The following is a 24,936-nucleotide window of genomic DNA, read 5'->3' on the forward strand; positions in this document are numbered from 1 at the left end:
GATGAAGTTTATGATGTTCTACTTTAATGACAAAATAAACTACGTGATTAAAGTGGAAATGTCAAGATTGAAGTTGACATTTCGTGGTTTTTCCCCACTGTGTGCCTTTTTTCTCTGTACCCTAATAAGCTTTCATATGACATTCAGACAGTGGGCTTACAACTCAGCTTTTCACGGTGACTTTGATATGTGACTTGTTTTTTATTTCCGGCACTGTGCGATTTGTGAATGTGAGCTTTCAAGTTTCTCCAACACACTACGTCACTCGATCAACTTCCTTTTGTTGATTATACCACGGTTTATTTGAACAAATAGTATGTTTTTCCTTTGCCTCCACTTGGTATTTGCTGAAATTCTTATATTTTTCCCCGTGCTTTTCCCATTGTCTTTTCACAGAAGGCTGCGCTTAAGGGCGATTTATATTGATTTGCATATTCAAAGAGGCGTAATTCTGGGAGGGGTTGGGGAGTAACATAAAGCGCGTGCACGAGCGTTAGTTTTCACGCTGGTCGGGATTTATGTAGCGGAAGAACGTGGAAGTTGGAGTACGCACAGATTCCTGCATCTGGATTTTTCTGTGTGTAAGCACATTTTGGCTTTTGTGCTTACACCATGTTATAGTACGAGTTCTACGCACGGCGTTATACATGAGGCCCCAGATCTCAACCCAATAGAGCATCTTTGGGATGTGGTGGAACGGGAGCTTCGTGCCCTGGATGTGCATCCCGCAATTCTCCATCAGTTGCAAGATGCTATCCTATCAATATGGGCCAACATTTCTAAAAAATGTTTTCAGCACCTTGTTGAATCAATGCCACGTAGAATTAAGGCAGTTCTGTAGGCGAAAGAGGGTCAAACACCGTAATAGTATGGTGTTCCTAATAATCCTTTAGGTGAGTGTATGTAGATATGTACTGTATATGCATATATATGTATATATATATGTGTGTGTGTGTGTGTGTGTGCGTGTGTGTATATTGTCAGGGATGCCAGGGGCAACGATCTGGCTGGGACGCCGTGAGGGACCGGATGTGGGTCTGCGCCCACCCTGGATCACTATGGGGGCCGCCGCTCTGGTTGCTTTGGGGGCCACGGGTTGAGGGCATGGAAGCCCCACCCTGCAGGGGCCCGTGGTCACCGCCAGGAGGCACCCCAATGCCTTGGGGACCTGTTACTTCCGCACTTCTGCCACACCCGGAAGTGCTGGGGGGAAGATTTAAGAGGACATCCGGTGAGCTGCCAGGAGAACAGCCGGCACTTCCGCCACGCTGGGGCGTGGCCAACGGGTGAGTGTCGAAAAAACCTGGACCTCATCCAGGACATGCATAAAAGGGGCAGTCTCCCTTCATTCAGGGCTGGAGTCGGGTGGAAGAAGGACGAGGCACGAGAGGAGTGTGGAGGCGGCTCGGAGAAGAAGGCATTGTGTGGCCAGGACTGTGTGTTGGGGTTTGTGTTGTGCACGGACTGAGTCTGAGTGACATATTAACTTGTATATAGTTGTGAAAATAAACGTGTGGTGGTGATAAACAACATGTCCGCCTGTCTGTGTCCGGGCCGGATTCACAATATATATATATATACACACACACACACACACACATATATATACATATGCATGCATATGTATATGTATATATGTGGATGTATATGTATATCTATACTAATAAAAGGCAAAGCCCTCACTCTCTCACTCACTCATCACTAATTCTCCAACTTCCCGTGTAGGTAGAAGGCTGAAATTCGGCAGGCTCATTCCTTATAGCTTACTTACAAAAGTTGGGTAGGTTTAATTTCGAAATTCTACGCGTAATGGTCATAACTGGAACATATTTTCATCCATATACACTGTAATAGAATGCAGCTCGATAGCCGTGGGAGGCGGAGTTTCATATTCAAATATTTAACCAATCACATTTCAGCCATCATTTGTTGCCAGGCAGAGAGGCTTTCACAATCTGTTGTGGAGGCACTCTAACACAGAATAAATGTCGATTAACCTGTTGCTTCCACAATTCAGATTTTGAGTTGGTGTCAGTAGGGCCCTTTAGCAGGCGTATGGCAACGTCACCGTATTCAGACCCATTGATTGGATAGAAGCCGATATGAGGAACTCTACGACGCCATTGAACGCACCACAACCGCTCCGAGCAAAAGATCGTCGCGTGCACTACGGCCAACTCCATGGCAGGATTCTGGACAATAGTATTTGCTAGACACAGACCAGATTTCAAGACCATGAAAACCTGATGTTTGTCACGCTCCTCGAGCCCCAAAAGTTTCGGGAATACAAGAAAAATTTCACGCATGTAGCCTTCTCTACTGTAACACAAGAGCCACGGAACGTTTTTGATCTGTCTCGGCTAAAAACAGAACTGACTATAATGTATGCCATGGATGATTTTGCAGGAGAATCTCCCACTGATCTCCTTGACTTCCTTCATCAGAAAATTCTGAATGAGAGCATGGGGCGGCTGTTCACATTGGTATATTTGGCGGTGAGCATTTCTGTGTACGCTGCTTCTGTCGAACGGACATTTTCAGCCCTAAAGCGAAATCAAACTTATGCCAGGAATACCATAGGGCAGGTTCGCGTTTCAGCATTAGCTTCGATGACGATAGAAAGTGACATTTTGATGGAACTGAAGCGCTCGGATAATCCGTACGACAGAGTAATTGAACTGTTTTTGAGGAAACAGAGGACGATGGATTTTGTTTACAAATGATCCGAAATTTTTGGTGAGTAAAATGTTGCGATTTTCCTAAATAATACTGCACGTTTATGAGTTATTATTGATGTTTTCTTTGTGTCGTGGCTGTGCCTGCAGTAGAAAGGAACTTGTTCATCCCTGGTTTCTCTATAAAATAAAGCATTTATTGTGGCTACAGGAGTGTATGTGTGTGTGTGTATATATATACATATGTATATATATATATATATATATATATATATATATATATATATATATATATATATATATATATATATATATATCTATATCCCGATCTATATACTGTCAAATAAACGAACCACACGCTGTGACGCTACACGAGAGGCTTCGCCTCTAGTGCTGACGTCCGAGGTTCGATTCCCGAGAGGGGGTGCAGTGAGTGTGTATGTCTCATGAGCCCAGAATTGGGGCGAAACACGTGCCGCCTACTGTTTGCTTTATTTGACAGTAAAACTATTTCAATATATTCAATATATATATCAGCACTTCCCGATTCATTATACCCTTGCACCCCCTTGGTCTGAGAACAACTATGAAAAAATATGAGATTAACGCAGAAAAACAGATCACCAATTGAAGCTTTATGAATAATTGATACTTTATTCGCCATCAATAATTGTTTTGGTAAAACCATACTCAGTGTAATCCTCCTTTCATGTTCTAATTTTTTCACGACTAGCCATGATTAAATGAACAGTAAAAAAGTAAGAGCAAAGCGAGGGTGACTTATCCAGGCAGGCGGGCGACAGCTCAATAGCTCGAATTTGGATATAATTAGGTTCTATTTAGTCGACAGAAATATCTTTGGTAGGAATGTAAGTTGAATTTACTCTTTAGATTTCTATGGTGAAGAAAAATGTATGCAATGCTGACTAAATTTAACTTACATTCCTACCAAACATATTTTTGTCGACTAAATAAAAATTACTTATATTTAAAATTTAAATAGAACTTGAACAGATACGATAGTTCATAATACCCACGCAGCACTAAGTGCACGTAAGAGCAGGAGTCATCCGTTTTAACAAGCAGCATATTGCACTAATACGAAATGGCCTGCACATGTAATTATTTAGAAATGAATAAATAAATTAAGATATTGTACAAATAATGTTTTTCATTTTTCTTCCTCGATGGATTCTGGCACCCCCTGGAACAGCTGCTCGCACCCCAAAGGAGATATATATATATATATATATATAAACAAACAGTGACAACACAATTACATTGACAATCATGTTATGTTATTATTAAAATGTTTCCTTTTCTTTTTCATTACTTCTTTAACACACTACTTCTCCGCTGCAAAGCGCAAGTATTTTGCTAGTTATAAATAAAAGTAAAGTAATTGTAACTGTTTCCTTTAGAAGCAAAAGCTCCCTTGTTGGAATAAGTTCTTTTAAATTGTGGCATTTTAAGTAACCGAAAATACAGAGCTATGATATTAAATGGAGATATCCCTCCCATAGTAATTACGGCGGTACAAACAAAGAATCACATGAGAGAATTATACTTAGCTTTCTTTAATGATGATTTTACGCAGTATAACAGACGAAGGAAGCTTATAGCAGACAGCACCAGGTCGGATCTTGATGTATACAGTCTGCCATTTTTCGTCACTATGTTGAAAGGATTTTCGGGACGGATGACGATATCATCCGGCCATCAGCTTCAAAGGGTTTAGCAACAGTTCAAGCCTTATATACTGGTTTCTCCACGTGGTGGTCTTCTCTGGTCTCTAAACAAGGACAGTAAAAGATCAAACCCCACCTCCAACAAGAATAGCACAATGCTCACACTGCAGTTTGTCTCATTCTCCAAACTGCTAGGCTAATGGTTTCTAAATGCAGCCTAGCCCCTGTGTACCATACTTGGTCTGCCTGTATGAATGAATCCATAACAGTGTGCACAGAGACAGTGACATTAAATTTAATATTATAACAAACTGATTATAACAGTAACAAATTAGTTTCTTTTTCTTTATTAATTTACAGGTAGAGAGAATTTGAGGAGTGTCACCTACTACAACACTAAAATCAAATTACATTCTTTACATATTTTGTATATTAATGCCTTGGTTTATATCATTACATGGAGACATCAAGTAAGTATGACTGACGGACAACCAATTTGAAAACAGTATTTATAGTTTGTGACTTAGATGGCACTACACCAACGCTCAACCCGACATAGACAGACACGGGAGGCACACTGCTAAAAACACAAGTGCTTTTATTTTTCTTCACTCGTGGAGAAAGTCTTCCCTGTTCCCATGAGTCCACAGTACACAGTCCAAAGCACAATACTGCACAGTACTTTCCTCCTCTCTGTGTCCGCCACTCTTCTCCGGCAAGCTTCATTCACTATCACCACTCTGGCTCCCGGAGTGGTGGCTGCTGGCTCCTTTTATAGCCCATCCGGAGTGCTCCAGGTGTTTGATGACCTGTTTCCGGCTGCACTTCCAGGTGTGGAGGAAGAACCGCCCACACGGGCTCAGGAACAACTGCAGCAACAACAACAACATTTATTTATATAGCACATTTTCATACAAAAAATGTAGCTCAAAGTTCTTTACAAAATGAATAGAAAAATAAAAGAGACAGTAAGAAAATAAAATAAGTAAGGTCCGATGGCCAGGGTGGAAAGAAAAAACAAAAACAAAAAACTACAGATGGCTGGAGAAAAAAAATGTAATCTGCAGGGATTCCAGACCATGAGACCGCCCAGTCCCCTCTGGGCAATCTACCTAACATACCCCTTAGCCACACTCCAGGATCCCAACAGGGTTCTAGAGAACTCCATCTCCCATGGAGCCCTACAGGAATCCGAGGCACCACTGTCACCCATGGGGGCTGCCATCTGGTGTCCAGGGGGAGGTACTGTTCTGGCCACCCGCAAATTTAAAACACTAGTTCAAAATAAGGCAGTTGAAATGAGCTTTTTTTGAGTTTTGAATAAACTATTTTTAGCATCCAGATAACCTTTTCCTTGCAATATCATCTACTGCATTTTATCTCTTGAATGCACAGTCATTCCCTTTCTTTCAATTGCACTTTCGTTCCATCTTTCTCTGTGACTTTACTGTTTGGTGTTTCATCCTTTGAATAAGTAGCGCTAGTCTTAACTAACCATAACTCTTGAAATATATGTATTGTGTACTGAAGTAGCAAAGAACAAATTTATCATTTTATTCTGCATTATTAAAGTATCTTTGCAATATTTTCCTTTGTGAGTATTAACACAACTGACTACAACATGCCTTATTTCATTCATAATGAAAATGTTTATAACTTAAGATGCCAATGCTTAGGCAAGAGCAATATTTTTCAATATTTCATTTCGTTAATGTTTTCTGTTATTCAGTAATGATCACTTTGATATGATTTATGATACAAGCAATATTGTTGTTTATTGTCATTAAGATTTTTTTTTTAGCAAACTCAAATAATAACTTTAGCTGCAATGTATAACATTTTTGGTTTATGACGGTCAGTCCTCTTTTCATTACAGAGAAGGGTACCTATTTGCAGAATAGGAATCTGACATTGAGACAGTCATATGCAGTGTTTACACTGTATTTAAGTTGAATAGATTTCTAACTTGGTTTGTCTAATAATTAATGCTTTAAAGTTTCTAGGCAGATAGTATTTAATTCTAAAGAATTACCATGAAAGGGGATGAAAACATTGTGCCAAAATAACTTTCTGATATTGATATGTATTCATTTTCTTTATGAGGTGTGAAGATTTTTCCCAAACTGGTTGGTTTACCCAACTATAATGAGTTTTCTTTCACATTTTTAATATTTTAATTTGTGGCACTGAATGACATTCTAAATTTGACTCCCTCGCCTCCAGATTACCTTTACCAGCTTGAATGCATACATGCCAAGTGGCAACCTTCCTCCTCTGAATACATAACAGTGTCCAAGGAAAGTGAGGTGATGTTCATTTCAAGTTCACAGAACTGACAGACCTTACAATTTCAGAAAATTAACACGTGTTTTATGTAACTTCCAGAGCCTGATGTCTGGACAGAATTATAAAAAAAACATTTATTTTACTCTACCTTGCATTACATTTATCATTCATAACATACAATGTAAGAATATGTTTAGTGTACAGTTACTAATTACAACAGCATCTGGCATGAATCACTACTCAGAGGTTGACAAATTAGATTATTTAAGCATTTTTTGTTTACCCAATCAGAGCATATGTGCATGTGTATTGGATGGCCGGGGTTCTGGCAGCTGAAAAACAATTATCTAGTTTGATAAACTGTCACGCTCAACACATCTGAAAAACATTCACAATTTAAGAAAAGACATATTTTATCAGTGCCCTTAAAAAAATGAACAATGCCTTGCTTTATGCTACATCATATTCCATAGTTATAATGTAGAAAAGAAATTAAACTAAATTGTTATTTACATTCATTTTGTGGTTGAAATAACTATTTTTTAAATTGTCAGCCACAAACAAAGGGGCAGACAGAGTACAGTATGTTCATTAATTTAATATTATGACTTTCCCATTTAATAAGCAATTTTTTTTTCTGAAGATAATGAGAATATGGACTGCTGTGCACAAAAATGATTAGCACTGCTGTGCCAGTTTCATTGAGCAGGTTTTGAATCCCACTCCAGTCCTTTTCCTTGCAGAGTTTACACTTGAGTTAAATTCACTTTGCAGATGCTTTTATCCAAAGCAACTTACAAAAGAGGTGAACATAATCGAGTTGACATCAATCTGAGAGACTTTTTGAAGCAAGTGTAGCAGGACAAAGTTACAAAATGGATCATCACAAGTGAAGAGAGTTAAAACAAACAGAACAACACAAGACTAGGTAATCTTTGTTTAGTTACAAGAACCCATCAATGCCATTATTAATTAGACAGATATTCACAGAACAAGATAGTCTTCAAGCACTTCTTAAGCACAGTGAGGGAGTCAGGAGCACAGATGGAGGTTTAAAGCTCTTTTCACCAGCTAGGAGCTACACGTGAAAGATTCTGGATTAAGATTTCATAATATGCTAGATGTCATTCACCAGCTGGGGAATAGGACTTTATCAGTGCCCCCATGGTAGACCCATTGACTATTCTGTTGAATCAGAGATGGGAACTTAATTCATACTGCTACAGGGGGCCAATGTAGCAACTTGAAAAGAGGAATAACATGTACTTGTCTCGACTGGTTAACTACAAGATGTGCTGCTGCATTTTGGATCATCTGCAGTGGCTTGGTAACGCATACAGGTGCTCCCACAAATAGAGAGTTACATTAATAATGGTCTGACAAGACCAGTGCCTAGTCCAGAAGTTTGTACATTCTTTCTTTATCTGTATAAGATTTCTCCTGCTATTCAACATCCAAAAAGACATGCATAAAAGGTTATGATTTGTTTCTAAATTAATCTGGTATAAGTGGGTATGGATGTTTGCATAGTGTTTTGTGGTTTGAGCAGTTTACAATCCTGTAATATGGCGGCACGGTGGCGCTGTGGTAGCGCTGCTGCCTTGCAGTTAGGAGACCCGGGTTTGCTTCCCGGGTCCTCCCTGCGTGGAGTTTGCATGTTCTCCCCGTGTCTGCGTGGGTTTCATCCGGGCTCTCCGGTTTCCTCCCACAATCAAAAGACATGCAGGTTAGGTGGATTGGCAATTCTAAATTGGCCCTAGTGTGTGCTGGGTGTGTTTGTGTGTGTCCTGTGGTGGGTTAGCACCCTGCCCAGGATTGGTTCCTGCCTTGTGCCCTGTGTTGGCTGGAATTGGCTCCAGCAGACCCCCGTGACCCTGTGTTCAGATTCAGCGGGTTAGAAAATGGATGGATGGACAATCTTGTAATGAAGCTAGAAACATCAGGAAGTGGATGGATGAATATGAACAAGTTCCCAGCATAAGCCTGACTAGCTTGTGAAAGACTTCATTCTATATTACTAACTAGTATGATGACTACATTAATAATTTTTAATTTTTGTTTTAATCCTTTGTTTTTCATTTTACCATTTTTGCTATGTTGTTTTTTTGCTTGTTATAGGTAATCTCTCGTTGTGTTTCTTGTTTTCATAATTGCTGCCATTAAATGAGTTTGGTCATTATGATTCTATGTTGGTGCTATGCCGTGACCCGTAACATCACAAAGGCAATGTTTTATGAGGGGGCTTTGTGGTTATAGAGTTACTACTTTGTGGACAAATAAATAAGAAAATTTCATTTTTGAGCAATATTTTGGTTAGAATCTTTTGCTTTTCACTTCAATTTTGTTGGATTTTAGCTATCTCCCTAAAATCTAGTGAATGATCTCTTGTCCCTTAGTATTACTAACATTTACTACATTTGACTTATTTTTGTCTCTGTTATGATTAGAATCTTTATTTAACTTTGCCTTTGTCTCCTTGGGGTTATACATAAACATGATTCTGACACTGTAGAAATTCGTTATTTGTTTTTGTTCCTATTCGGTTTTAGGGTCATTTAAATTATTTTTGAGTTTTTTCTGATTCCATTTTGTTGTTCATGGGTGCTGCCATTTTGTGGCTTCATTGTCACAATGCAGCAGCCCATTGTTAAGGGGTGTGATCTTGAAGGTTGTGATCTCTGACTCACTAATGTGGCAGCATAAAAGGTCAGCAGAATACACTTTGTGGCCATAGAAGATTTCAGATAAAATCTGAGCTGTAATGGGGATGTTTCTTTGTTTCATCTTTAGTTACTGATTTTGAACTTTGACTGTTTAAAAACAAATTTTGGTTTCTATTGGTGATCAGGTGAAAGACAGGATGGATATTCTGTTTACTGTTTTGTCTTGGTTCCTTGACCATAGTTCATCTTCTGATTATCTTACATTCCTACCTGCTTCCCGGTACTTTCTAGGCAGAACAGTAACATCCTAAAAGAATCTGAGTTACTTGATTACTTCATTTGATCCATCTGGTTCATATGACCTGGTACCTTATGTTTTAAAATTGTCTTTATTACATTTTCCAAAAGAAAAGTATGATAACAGTGTAATCTCGATAATAAATTATTCCTATTTTACTTAACATTTTTAAATGATTAACAGAAGTCTCATTGAAATAACTGGATTTGAAGAAATGTCTTGTAGAATAATGACACTTTAAGTGCTGCATACGTTGGCTTACAACAAATAGCTCATTCCTGTGCAGTTTTTTTGTCATTGCTATTTATAATACTTACACAAATAAATGCATATTGCACAATGATTTTTGTCCCCACAAGTACATTACAGTACTGTGTTTCAGTAAGGCATAATATGTTGATTGAAAGAACTTGAATATTGCATTACACTCTTTATGCACAATATACTACTAAATAACTTATATGACACTTCAGAGAAAGATAAAGTAAAATATCACAGCGGAGCATTGTTTTCTTGTTTATTCCATTAATTAGGATGATTAAATATTAAATCAGAAAGTATCAGTTTTAGATGAAAGGTGTTACCAGAAAGGCAGCAAACTTATGCTGACAATTAAAAAAACACCTAAGTGCAATATTAAACAATGTTATACAACAGTTCTTTATTAAAAATTAATAATAAAAGCTGCAGTACAAGGTAAACATAATTAAAACAGCTGGGCATCCTTCTTTGATAAAGATTATGCTCTGAATAACAATCAACATTACTGTCAATATTAGAGGCATTTAGCGAGAAAAAGCATACATTATTACCATAACAAACATCTTTATAGCATTAATACCAGGCTAGTTGTTAATGTGTTGCTCCCAGTTGGCAGCTTTTTAACTGTACAGTATTATTATGAAGAAAACATTTAAAAGCTGTCAATGTATTAAATTACCTAAAAAGCAGATCTAAGCCTATTACTGTACTTTGATGTTTTATTGCCTCATTAAAATCCAGTCATGTAGTCTTCAAATATAATGACTTCAACTTTGTTTCATATAAACATACTTCTTACTTTTTGCAGCGCTTTTTTTGCTTTTGAGTATTTCTAGGATTTTTGAAGTCCTCTGTTTTGGTTCACTTGTTTATTTTCTGTCTTGTTTGGCTTGTATTTTGGCATTTATAAGACTGCATGCCAGTGCTGTGACAGTCTTCCTCTGCTGTTCCTTGAATGCTGTAGCAAGTTACCTGTAATGTGCTGTGTATGGTCCCACTGTCCTACACAGGCGCTTGAAACACTTTTTCAGTTTCAATAGTTAAGCTGTTGACCCACAGACAGAAAACCTAACGAAAAGAAAACAAAAAAAACAAACACAAAAAATGTTTTCTTGTTAACATTGCGCATATATGCTTGGCATGAATATGGTAAATTCTGCCAGAATGCACTTGAACTATACATAGTATTATGGCATCCACAAAAGAAAAGGAAAACTGCTGGAAACAAATACCAACAAATTTAGAATATCTGTGACTTTACTGAAATAAGTTTTATTGATTAGTGCGATATTTTCTATTTAGTGTAGACAACAGGGTTTCAAAAAAATAGAAGTAGCATCGGTAACTATGTTATGCTGGTTTAACATTGAGATTTTTCTACTTCTGTACTTGCAGTAAATCACAAAATTCATAAAATTATTTCTCACATCACAGTCAGATACACAAAATAAAGGACTGCTTTGATTAGTAGTTTTAGATATATAAGTCAAGACAAACAGTACAAATATGTTAAACATCAGTATGAAATGGTCCATGCAGTACTTCCATGTAAATTACACACCATACTGATGACAAAGGAAATTGCTCAACAGAAGATTTTACAATACAATACAACTGATTCTACTGTACAATATAGATTCAAGTACATTCACTTGTATAATATTTATTATGTGCACAAATAACTGTAGAGTAAAATGAATCAAGTGTATTACTTAAATAGTGTTTAATTTGAAACTAGATATATTGGGTTAAATAAAGTAAAAAAATATGTAGATAGGACAGATTGACATTTGCAATTTCAACCTAATTTAGGTTACATTGTTTTAAGTGCACAAGGAGTATGGAGTTCCTGTATACGTGGAGCTATTTGATTAAAAATTGAATCTATTCAATACGATTGTTGGATTCTCCTGAGGGAACATCTTCGCACCAATACTTTTTATGATTTTCACATGTAGGATATCAAGGCACAGGCAGTGCTTGTGTTTCCATTTTGCGGAACTAAGGAGTGATTCTCTGCCGTTTGCCGCAACAGACACGGGAATGGTTTGCACCCTGAATGTGATGCAGCTGGGACAAGAATCAACACCTCCAAATGTAAGATAATTTGTTCTGTTCCGTTAATAGGTAAGCAGCTACCCCAAATGGGGAGGGAGTTTAAGTACATCAGGGTCTTTATAATGAGCGCAAGATTTGACTTTTAGAAAAACTAATGAATCAGTGCTGCAGCAGCAGTTTTTCTGAAGTTGTACAGGACATTGGGGGAGAAATGGGAGTTAAATCCTTGGATGAACCTGCTACTTAGTCTACATGGTCATCCTCATCTGTGGTCTCAAGCATGGTATAGTGATTGAAACAATGAGTTACTAAGATTAAATTACTGCTCAGTGCAGAATTGTCAAAATGAAGGATCACTTACTTTCTATGATAGAGTATGGACCTCCACAATGCAGGATGACTGTGGAGTAGAAAGTGCTAGTTAAAGGGATTTGGGTATGTACTGTAGTTAGAATACATGTATACCTTATTTTACATCCAAAGTGGACATACAAGGCTCAACCAACTCGGAAAAAGCCAAAGAAAAGACCCCTGAAATGCTGGAGGGATTTTATTTATCAGTTGGCCAGGAAATATTTCAGAATTCCCCAGGAAGTGTAAAAAGTTGTTGAGGATAGAGAGACCAGGGCAGTCGAGCTCAGCATAATCAATAAATAATATGCAGGGCATCTTTGGATGACAGAATGAAGCAGAAAAATGTATATATGCCCTTATTATGTGCACTTATTTTGGATCACATTTATGAAACTGATTGATATCCATCCATCCATAATCCAACCTGCTATATTCTAACTACAGGGTCACGCAAGGTTTGCTGGAGCTGATCCCAACCAACACAGGGCACAAGGCAGGAAATAAACTCCGGGCAGGGCGCCAGCCCACTGCAGACTGATTGATATTTAGACACATATTTAATTGATTTTTTCAACGCCAGATTCAAGCTGTGCTCGTAATGTTCCTCAGGCTTCTTATGCTTTTAATATGTATCCTTACCTTTCTAAAGAGAGATTTGCCATAGCTCTTTTGTGTCTAGATTATAGTTGTCTTGTGTATGTCAATGTTGGCTGCAAAACATTTCAGATTTTTTATACTCTAATTTGTGGGTCCATTCATGAAACCATAATGTAGCTCATTTCTATTGCCCATCACATCTACTGAGTGCATGTAATTTAACCAACAACATGCCACTAGTACTTCTGACAATGGCCTCTTGGGGAAGCCAGCATCATGTTGAAAAGTCACCTTGAGAATAAACATGGGAACAACATGCAAAACTACACAGAAAACATTCTAATACAAATTGAACCTAGTGATAAATAGCAGTTACTGTTCTATAAAGCATAAAGGACTAAACACGATTCATAATGTTATCATAAAAATGCACATAATTATTGGCTTTGCTATTTTTTAGGGTATAATAAAGAATTGAAATCCTTATTATGACTTCAAAATTATACAATCATTTTCACTTTTTAAAAACTAATTAAAAAAAATCAGATACTTAATTTTTGAAATAAAAATAGATTTAGAATATTCTTCTTCTGTTAAGACATTTTTACTGTGCCACTGTGGTCACGGTCCCACTTCCTGCATGTGCATTATAAGAAACACGTATTTGTGTCATTCATTTCAAAATATGCAGGTTTAATATCAGAAAATAATCTTAACTCTACAAAATTATTTTCCAATAGTACCATTCAATTATAATTTACCACATATTTAGTAATTGCAGTGGCCACCTTTTCATGCTAGTCTGGGAAAGGAAATAACTTTGTTTTTCTCCGGCTTTGCCCCTTAGGCCTCAACTAATATATTTTATTGTTAATTTTGTATTAACCAATACATTTATTTTTTTTTCTTATTTTAAAAATCAATGGCAAAAGAGTGGTGTAACACTGTAAATAGAGCTTTAAGAAAATTATTATTTAAATTTTTGCATTGAGCCTTTTGAATTTTGGAAGAAGAATATTAAATAAACATTTTGTCTGAGTGCTGAAGATATTTCATTCTTTACTCCTGTATGGATTCAACTAATGTTTTATACAGTATATATTAAACCATCAATAGCAGTTAACAAACAAGCAATATATTACAGTGCATAAAATATTTATAGAGAGAGCAATGAAAAAGAAATAAATGAATATAGCTAAAACTGTATATAATAAAAATGTTATATGAGCATTTGAAACTGAAACCTTGTAAAACTTACAGGATGTTTTTATAGATGCACATGTTGGGTCATAATTTTCAATGGCCTTCATACTTTTTAAACATTCTGGTATGTGTCCTGTGCAAAGAGAAGTCAAAACAACGTCATAGAGTTGGGACACCACCCTGGTGACCCCATCTTTATATATAATACACTTCTGTGGCTGTTCATTTGTCTGTCCAGGATTTTAAATCACCTGTAGCTCGCAAACTGTTTGAACTATTGACCTGAAATTTGGTAATCATATACTACGTGATGTCTACTATCTGCTTTCGGGGTGATGATTGACCTCCAAGGTTATTCCTCTTTTTATTTTTATTTTATTTTATTATAGAATCAACTCTCGGCAATGGCCAGCAGGATGGCCATGCGGCGCATGCGTACAGGCGCCGTTCTCATCCCTACCACCTTTGCCATCACTTCCCCTACCTCCTTCATATCTTAAATCATTCTTGAGGCAGATTGAAGACTTAAGTGCCAGCTTAAGTAAAAAATTAAAGAAAATGGTAATTGCAACACAAACACTGACTTAATCAGTTTTAATGCGAAAAGATGCAGACGAAAGAAGAGAAGAAGCGGCCTGTTAGGGTGGAGAAAAGAAGAGCTGCTCAGGAAGCAGCAAGTGCATCAACCTCTGTGCAAACAAATGCTAAACGTACAGAGAAAGAGGATGAAAACTAGGTATGCTCAAGTCAAGTGTATTCACTGCACGTTATAATGCAGTGCACCGTTACTGGTATAATTTATAAACGTTGAAAGCAAAAATACATGATAGTTGCAGATGCATCTTTTCAGACGAGAGCTTAAAACAGAACTGATTCCAAATGGCCGTACATCAGGTCATATGGGTTTCAGAAAATAAATGATGGTCCAAAAGGATGGACAACAGAAATGATGTCAGTGGCAGAGCAGCCTTCAATCTTCTGTTCTGCAGAGGGAGGAAGAGAGAAGGCATTAGTCCATAATGCCAAACCCTGGTTCAGCAGGTAATTACAACCACAATCATTACATTACAGTCTCCTTCCCATGCGCACATACATGCATAACACCTATTAGTCTGCATTTGCTAAGCTTACAATGATTTAATTCCTTCAGTCTATTCTTTGTAGCTCATATTCTGAATTTCTTAAATTAGTCTAGTAGGTCTTTTCTTGACTTTGTTTAATGTCTTTATTACAATGATAAGATGATTAACAGTATTTTAGATATTGCCTCACAAGTGCATCTCACAGTTTAATCATAACCTCTGTTTAATAGTTGAAAACATAGTTTGTATATAAAATGTGTATATAATTTAACATCACATTCCTGTGAAAATTTGTGTTCATCCACTTGTCTAGTAGCTGTTGAATCGCTTAATTTAAAATATGTATATTTAACAAACTTTTTAAAATTATAGTCTAAGTTGTTAAAGTAAATTAAAGAAGAAAAGCTTATGCACAATCTTTCTAATATACTGGTGAGGTCTCACCTGCAGTACTGTGTACAGTTTTGGTCTCCATGCTACAAAAGAGGCATACTAGTGCTAGAGAAAGTCCAGAGAAGAGCAGCTAGGCTGAGTGCACAGCTACAGGGGATTACTTTTGAGGAAAGATTAAAAGAGCTGAGCCTTTTCAGTTTAAACCAAGGAAAAGTAGGAGGCGACATGATTTGAAGTGTTTAAAATTATGAAGGGAATTAATGCGGTGGACGAGACTGTTACTTTAAAATTAGTTACTCAAGAACAGAGGGACACAGTTGGAAACTGGGTAAATTTCACGCACACATTAGGAGGTTTTTCTTTACACAGAGAACAATTGACACATGGAATAAGTTACCAAGTAGTGTGGTATACAGTAGGACTTTAATGACCTTTAAATCTCAACTTGATGTTTTTCTGGAGGAATTAAGTAGATTGGACTGGTGAGCTGTATTGTGCTGAATGGCCAGTTCTCATTTAAATTGTTCTGATGCTCTAAGCTGCTCCAGCACTGACCATATGCAGGATTCCAATTTTGTTTTAACCTGATTGGAAAAAAGATGCTCAAGTCACAATCAAGCTGTGAAGGAAGACTATATTTTTCCAGTATCAAGATTTTGTATCGTTTAATCAGGTCTCCTTCATCTGGAAATAAAATTATGATTGCGGTCAAATAAAATACAGTTAAATATATTAAAAGTGAGCAAATATATTTTCACATATTGAAGCTGTAAATACGTGACTTTAACAAGTGAATGGCACAAGATTAAAGAGGTAAAAATTTATGACTATTGCAAAAACTCCAACTTAATTAACTATTATTGATGGATACCATCATAATCAACAGATGTCCTAATGCAGTTTAGAACAAGCTGAAATATACTGGCACATTTTTAGTATGAATAAAAACTAAGCGCAGCATAAGCTAGAGTGCAGAATTGTCAAAATGAAGTATCACAGGTTGAGGTTTATTGTACATGTTACAATTACCTTTAGAATTATATTTACTTATCAAATTACAGCCTTTATCATTATTTTATTTAAAATATTTCCTATGTTGTCTGGTTTTTTTTTTTTTCATTATTAAGAAAATTAATAAGTTGATTTTGCAGATATAACAATAAAATAAGCCTTTCCAAAGACATTGAAATTTACTTGTGAGAAGCAAGGATTCACAAAACAATAATTCTGTAATAATACAAGTTAAGCTTTGGCATGAAAATGGTAAGCTATATTTCATCTTGTGGCTGTCTAGATCAATAAGTATTCAAGTATATTAGAAAGCTATGGCTTGCTCATCCAAATCAGATAACATGTGAAGAATGCAGATTTATTTTTAAAATAGTGAGACACAATACTAAACAATCAATCTTTTCCCTTTTTACATAGGCTCATATGTCAGATATTATTTGAAAGTTGCAGTTTTTGTGACAACAGAAATTACAGAAATGTGTACTTCTACTTTTCAAATATGTATAGACCAGCTTTAGGTCAAATTGTATATCGAATATGGAATTGCAAGTATTAAGGTGCATTCCAGGTAATTTCACCAATGAATAAATCATACTTCGCTTATTATTATTTATTATTACTGTATAGAGTATATTGTTATTGCAATATTTTCTTATATAATATCGTTACTATGTTAGGGGTGGTGCAGTAGTAGCGCTGCTGCCTATCAGTAGGGAGACCTGGATTTGCATACCAGGTCTTCCCTGTGTGGAGCTTGCTTGTTCTCCCCATGTCTTCATGGGTTTCCTCTGGGTGTTCAGCTTTCCTCCCACAGTCTAAATACATGCAGGTTAGGTGGACTGACGATACTAAATTGGCCCGAGTGTGTGGTTGGGGGGTGTGTGTGTTTGACCTTTGATGGGCTGGTGTCCTGACAAGGGTTAATTCATGCCTTGAGCCTTGTGTTAGCTGGTCGGCAATAAGCGGGTTAGAAAATGCCTGACTGACTGTTACTATTTTAATGGAGGACCTGGCAGGGACTGAAACTGCAAGGGAATCCCAGTAGTACAGGGCAGGAATTTGGCTGCTAGATATTCAGGTGATAGGAAAAACTCTTTAGCACTCCTTATTTGTCAATGAGATAATTCCATTGCAGCATTTTAAGTCTGGAACAAAAGGGACTGTGCCATTTACTTGGCAGCCCTGATAGCTGTTATCTAATACTTGCTTCTTTGTTCCCCATTAGATAGATAGATACATTACGTTATGCCTATCCTTTTAACTGAAAATAAGACAGGTTGAGATCCAAGCAATCAACGTAGACCTTAGTGCTAATGTTTGCAGTGCACCATCTATCAGAATGTAACTTGCAATGTATGTACAGTAATAATAAAATGATATACTACACATTTTAATGATTTGCTTCCTGTTGGAATGTCAAATGCAATGCACATATCTCTGTTATATGCCTTTTGGTATTGGATTATTAAAAGCAGTGTTATTGTTTGTGATTTGCCATCTGTTGGAATAGTAAATACAATGTATTTTATTACTACAAATGTTTGTGAAGTGCCATCTGTTGGAATGATAGAAATACAGCTGCCAAATGGACACACCCATACAACAGACACTTATCCTATTATGAATGAGGTGAATGAGGGGTACAGGATTTATTTATGTTATTTTTTATCCTTGTCTCCAAGATCATGTACCTTTTATTTTATTATTGTTTGTTATGATAAACTCCTTTCTTTTTATGCAGTTTCAGACTGCTTGACTTTTATTTGAGGTAGGAGGTACTCTCCGTACGTTGCTTTAATCATCCAAGACCAGAGGTCTCATCTCTTTTGAGAAAATTGGTCAGATTTTAAAGTTCTTTTTAAAGAAATGTAGGCTTTTGCCTATATATTACCTACAATGGCATAAAAGGCTTCATTAATACTTAGCACATGCAGGTGACCAGGAAAAACAATAAAAACCCTGAGGAAGTATTTTAGGGCCAGGTAGACTTTGTGAACTGCCTGACAAACATTGCTCTGTGACAGATTTTCTGCATCGCCTACCATATACAAAAAGTGACGCTTGCGAAAAACCTCAGAACAATGCACACAGTCTGCATGACAGTACAACTTCTCGGAGTTTGACTCCTAATATAAGGAGCTAATAAATTTCTGATGTATAAAATTCCCTTTCGGCTGAAGTGTTATCACTCAAAAAGATGATCATCCAGGCAAGCTAAATGATATTGACAATCGCACAAATCTCTCTCAATTTGAAATTCTCTTATCTGTGCACCGATTACAATCATTCACTTATCTATGAATGTCAAGGCCATGACTGAACGGATTTCCATTCACAGAAACTAATTAAGTGTGCAAGCTAATCCTTGTTTACACAGAACAAACCTGCTCCTGAACAGTTTTAAGGTTTATGATTTGTTGCTATGACGATACATCCAACAAGAGTTCTGAAGAACTGACAGATCTATGATCATGCTAAATCATCAACAATTTAATCCTGCTAAACCAGTAATCCACATATGGAGAATACCCCCCATAGGTCTGCTCGAAATCCTGCTCTTCAGCCCACAGGATACATTAATTTTGTAATATAATATGTTTAATAAAATTTTATATACACTCAGTCAAAAGTGAACTCACATTTTACAGTAGCAAAAATAACATTCATTTATAATATTATAGAGAATACAAATGCTGCCTAAAAAGCTTTTTATCATGATGTTTTTGCTCTTAGTAAGTTATATACTTTTCAGAATAACTAGATATATTTACTACAATCTTCATTCTTCCACATAAACAGTGTCAATTTCAGCAGCCTTGTGCCAGTGAGAAAAAAACAAGTCTGAATTCTGCATTAGCAGCCCCTTCTTCAAAAGTCTTATTTTAGCTACCAATCCATTTCCCATTGCTGCCATCATTGAAATCTGAGAGAACTGTTGGATGGGCTGAACAAATGATGGGGAAGAAATATCCGGTTGAGTTTGATGATTGCTTCCTGATTGTAAAAAAGCCCTTTAAAAGACAAGTTACACATTCACTACTAAATAGTTATGTGGCATTGCCTAGCAAGTGGAGCATTTCTGATCTGTCACAGTGTAAGCTGCAGTAATTCTGCTAAATTTAACTTATGTATAAAACGTTTTGGTTAACCTTTTGGTATGTGCATACTGTATTAAAAAAAAATGCTTCATTTAACTAATTATATTTTATAGTATCAGGGCCTTTATTATGTATTAAAATTTAAATGATACTATTTGTACAATAATTATGTTGTGGATGTTTTTTAATCATAGATGTGCCAGTAGGAAAATTAAAATCAAAGAAATACCATCTACACTTTCATTTTAATGACAACTTCTATACAGTAATCACCTTGAAAAGTGTGCACTAACATTTCTTATATTTTGTTCTCTCACATTTTGAATTTGAAATAGGTAAAATCAAGATTTTTGACTCTGTGATCTACAAATCACAACTTAAAATAAACAAATAAATGCAATTTGTCAACATTGCAAAGAAGAAGTCAAAGAAGCTTTTAAAAGTCATTGAGAGATCTGATCATAGTTTCTTATTTTGGAGATGGTGCACAGGCAGGTTAGATGCCAGTAACACTGGTAGGTTGTGATGTGCCATACCACCTACATACCTTGCAGTGATCTGACTGTGAAACATTTTTTAGTCCGTGAATTGAGGATGAATTAGTACTAAATGAAGAAATATAGACAATAGCTTGGTTTTCCAAAACAGTATATATTGATTAGTGCCAAGGTGAATAAATAGTTCTCCTTACAATTAGAAATAATATCTATTAATTAAAAAACCAAAACAGTTCTTTAAAGAGGCAAACACAGAGAACTCCAATTAACGGTTCAGTGCAACTGCAGGGTGTCCTCAGAGCTGTCCCCCATTCAACTCCTATTCATACATCTCCAGTTACCACGCTCCTGGCTTCCTTGCCCTCCGAGAAAGATCCCAGCTTCTCTATATAGTGCAGATGCTCCAACTCACATATAGCATGGCTTCCCCACACAGAGCCAACACTCCAGCTTCCACAAAGCACAGCGCCGATGAACAGGCTCGGTGAGTGTGGGGGCATGCTGATGTGGTCCTTAGGTGTTTGATTGGGTAATTGGCTTACTGTGCATTCATGTGCAAATGCGGTCAGTTCAGCCAGTTTCCTCTTTAACACTATGTGGGTACCACAAGGCACCTATATTCTCAAAGTATAAAAAGCTTGAGGAGGATTAAGACAAGAGAAAAAAAATCAGGGAAGACTGGGTAGGAAGAAGAGAGGACAACATTGGATGAGGATGCAGTGTGTAAGAAAGGTGGCAAAGCAGTCGAGTAAACACCATGGAGGAGCGGAGTAAGAATTCCTAAAGTGGTTGAATGGGTTAGTGCTGCTGAACAAAGGAGAGCAGGAACATTCTAAGGCTACTATTGATCACTTGGACCCTGAGTGAGGTGTAGGGAAGAAAAAGTTGGGCTCTGCTCATCCCAGTGCATGTTTATTGAGGATTGGCAGGACAGGGAGTGGATTTTTTAAAATTAATTTTAACTTTTCCAAGACCCACTTGTTGTTCTTGAATTTATTTATTAATTAAAAAGAACATGCACTGCATTATCTATTAATTAGTACACTTTGTGCCATTACATGTTGTGTATGTGTCCTCATTCTGCTAGTCTATCCTTAGTTTCATAACTATCAATGACCTGGGTTCAAGAGATGCCAAGGATGCAGGTAAAGATATAAACTCTCATTACTTAGCACACAGTTCAACATTTTGAACACTTTGTTTAAAGTTTGGAAATTGATTCTCTTTTAGCCAAATTGGGGTATGAGAAATTTATTACATTTTTTTCTGGTGTTAAATTTTTATTTTTTTCCCCATTAGAAGTTTTCCTGATTTTTTTTTTTTTTTTGTTGGATTTTTGCGTTTTACCTATCTCGAAGAAAATACAACTACAATAACAAACAATAGCGAAATGACATGTTGCATTCGTACAGTTGCAAAAATTGTGCTAACTCATTCATTAACAGCAAGAAGGGCTTAAATGAATTGAATGAATGAATACCCTAAAGCCAAGTGCATAATTGAAAGTAAATACATTAGAACAATAAATAAAAGTATAATTTGAAACCTGAAGTTTTTGAATTCACCATACTAAAAGTCAGTCAGTCAGTCATTCTCCAACCCGCTATATCCTAACACTGGGTCACGAGAGGTCTGCTGGAGCCAATCCCAGCCAACACAGGGCGCAAGGCAGGAACAAATCCCTGGGCAGGGCGCCAACCCACAACAAATCCTAAAAGTCCTTACACTTTCATGCCCTGAATCTCTGCAATTTGTTTTGCTCTGGAGCTGTGCTCACTTGGTTTATTTCCATACCAGTTTAACTACATGATTGTGAAGTGCTTAGGTTTTCCTCACTAGGTGAACTCACTTATTTGTCAGAAGTGTCTTGTATTTGTTGAAGCTCCACTCACACTTAATTAATCAAATTAGGAAGTGTATGCTGCATATGACAAACTATCGTGGTTACCCTTCCATTCCAACAATCAGCAAGCTCCAAAGAAGAAGAGAATCTCTTGTTTGAGGTACAGCTTAAATGTTCTCCAGAAAACTTTTTATCCCAGATCATAATTACTAGCATGTTGTACTTAGAGTTTTGCAGCTAAGATAGTGTTTCTTAGTTTTTGAATGTTTTTAAGCTATCTGATGCTAGTAACATTTTCTCATTATACCCATGTAGCTAGTTAACCTATGTACCTGTACTGACTTACAGGTGATGAATGCCTTGCATGCTTGATGTATACATACGGTATGTCAGTGGTGCTTTGGAATGAAAATTCTCATGAGGTTTCCCTATATGTGTGTGCAGACTTCTGTAACGTAAACATTAACTTGCCTAAATATTAATATCTTTCCCTTTTTTGACTGTAATGATCTACATTAATATCAAGGGTGCCTTTCATGTGTGGAAAGGGACAAAATATGCAGCAAATTATATTTTACTCAAATTAGCTCCTTTTCCCCTCAATGCTGTGAATGGAGTCATATAATAAAAATGATTACTGGTCTGTTGTGGATTCCCCGTTTTATGTGGATGTTGAAATATTGTAGAGAACCACAGAAGCATGAACACAGCCCTATTTTATAATACTAGAAAGAGCTAATATTGAGATGGGTGTTCCTCGTTTTATCTTGTGTTACAGTATTAAATAGGTGCACAAAGATCCAGATAAAAAAATCAGTGCCGTACTGGGAAACAAAATGAAGATTATTAAGGCAGTAGAAGCAGAACCATACTAAGGTAAAAACAATTACCACATATTAAAAAATGTAATATATGTTCTGATTTATCATATGCTCTGCACTTTACAATTAAATAGCAAGACAGACATGCAACTTACTACATCTCTCAGCTATATCATAAAAGGGCCACTTCATAGCAGAATGCAGAAGGACATTAAGATTCAGAAGGGCATCCCCTGAAATCACAAGAGTAAGAGGTCCAATTTAAGTACTGCAGATTAAATGGAGAAATAGCACTTTCAATGTATTAGAAAGGAGGAGGGATATCAATGCCAATTTGAATGTTCGGACTATAAAAGCTTCATAGTTAGGATCTATGATACTGTGCTTTATATTTTAAGTAGTGGAATCAAAAATAACTATTACCATTTTTCATCTAGTTCTGATCCAGCATTTGACTTAGTAAAAATGCCAAAATGCTTGTAGAATCTGAACGGTTGGAAAAAGCATGTCATAAAAAGTTTAGCTTTTACATGCATGAAGCAGCAAATGCATAGCAAAAAGCATATTATCTAAACAAAATGAAACATTAAAGTTTCTGTACATGTTTTGAAAAAGTAGACAAAAGTAGAGTCTTGTGAAGGTATGATCAAAAGCAAGAATCTATAACCTAAAAGGAAAACTGCTGACCTTGCATTTAAAACTGTGCAAAGAGTTAAAAAGGCTACTCTAAATATAACAGCAACCAATATGTGCCCATTTATAATATTTAAAAATTAAACAATGAGACACAAATTTGGGCTACCATGTTCTTACATCATGATTAGCATAAATCTTGTTTGGTGAATTTCTGTCGAAGTGATATTAGCGGTTATATTTTATAAAACGGGGGAATTATTAGTAACTTTTATTTTGTTTTGAGCTCTTCACTTGTGGTAATCAATGTTGTACCCTTGTCCTGTAACGCTTGTTCCTAATCAGTCCCCCAGACTGATGTTACTCGGCTATAGCGACCTCTTTTGTAAGTTGTTCTGGATAAAAGTGTCGGCTAACCAAATAAATGTAAAGGAAAATTTATGATGTATTTAATTCCCATTACATATAATGCCATTTACCAGTATAAAGTTTTTGTAGCATGGAGTGAGGTGAAACACTAATGGTTTCAAAACCTGAGTTTATTGGCAATAAATGAAATACTAAATTACAAAGATGAAAAGTTTACAGGATGGGATAAGCACCAAAAATAATAAATGATGCACACAAGAGCACACTCAAAATTGCAGTATTTAGATGTAGCACAAATCTGGTAAAATATGTAAAATACAAGTAAGATTTTAAAAACAAGAAATCTGAGAACAAATTAGAAATGAAGCTATTGAAATTCGACTCATGAAAGAACAAAGACAAAATACTAGTGGGCCAGTTAAATAATACAGCAAATTAAACAGGCTCAGATGATACAAGGCTAATGACAATGAGTAGTGGAGCACTAGGAAAGGTCAAGGGCAAAGAATAACATGCATAAGTTAAAAAATTTATGGAATAATTTTTAAAAAAGATTAAATTCAGTTCATTCTGCATGCAACCTAGAGCTGCTAAAAACTGATATTCTGATCAATTGTGGTACTAATGAGGGATGCAGAAAGCTGCGTCTAATTTATAATATGTTACTGATCATTTGTGCACAGAAAACTGAAACATTATAATTAAATAACAACGAAGCTTCCACGTAAAATAAATTGTAAATCCATGCATATTAAGGGAGGCCCATCATTTTCAGAAATCTCCTTCCTTCCTTCCTTCACAGTTCACACTTCATATTAAATTTCAAAATGCACAGATCTATGCCACAGCACTACATGTATTTAAATTCCACTGAACTGTCTGGCATTACTGAAGCTGATATTCACAATGAAGAAATGATGTGTTTATACTGTAAGTGAACAAAGTATGCCATGTAAAATGTGATCGCATACTAGCAGTCGCTAAAGTGCTATGAACGAGTGCAAACTAATATAATGACGGAATTAGCTGGAAAGTGTTAATGGGTTATATTATAAACTTATAAACTTCAAGAGAACTGATGCCACATATTTCTTAAAACGAAAAAA

The sequence above is a fragment of the Polypterus senegalus genome, chromosome 7 (assembly GCF_016835505.1).
Source record: "Polypterus senegalus isolate Bchr_013 chromosome 7, ASM1683550v1, whole genome shotgun sequence".
In the NCBI taxonomy this organism is placed as follows: Eukaryota; Metazoa; Chordata; class Cladistia; order Polypteriformes; family Polypteridae; genus Polypterus; species Polypterus senegalus.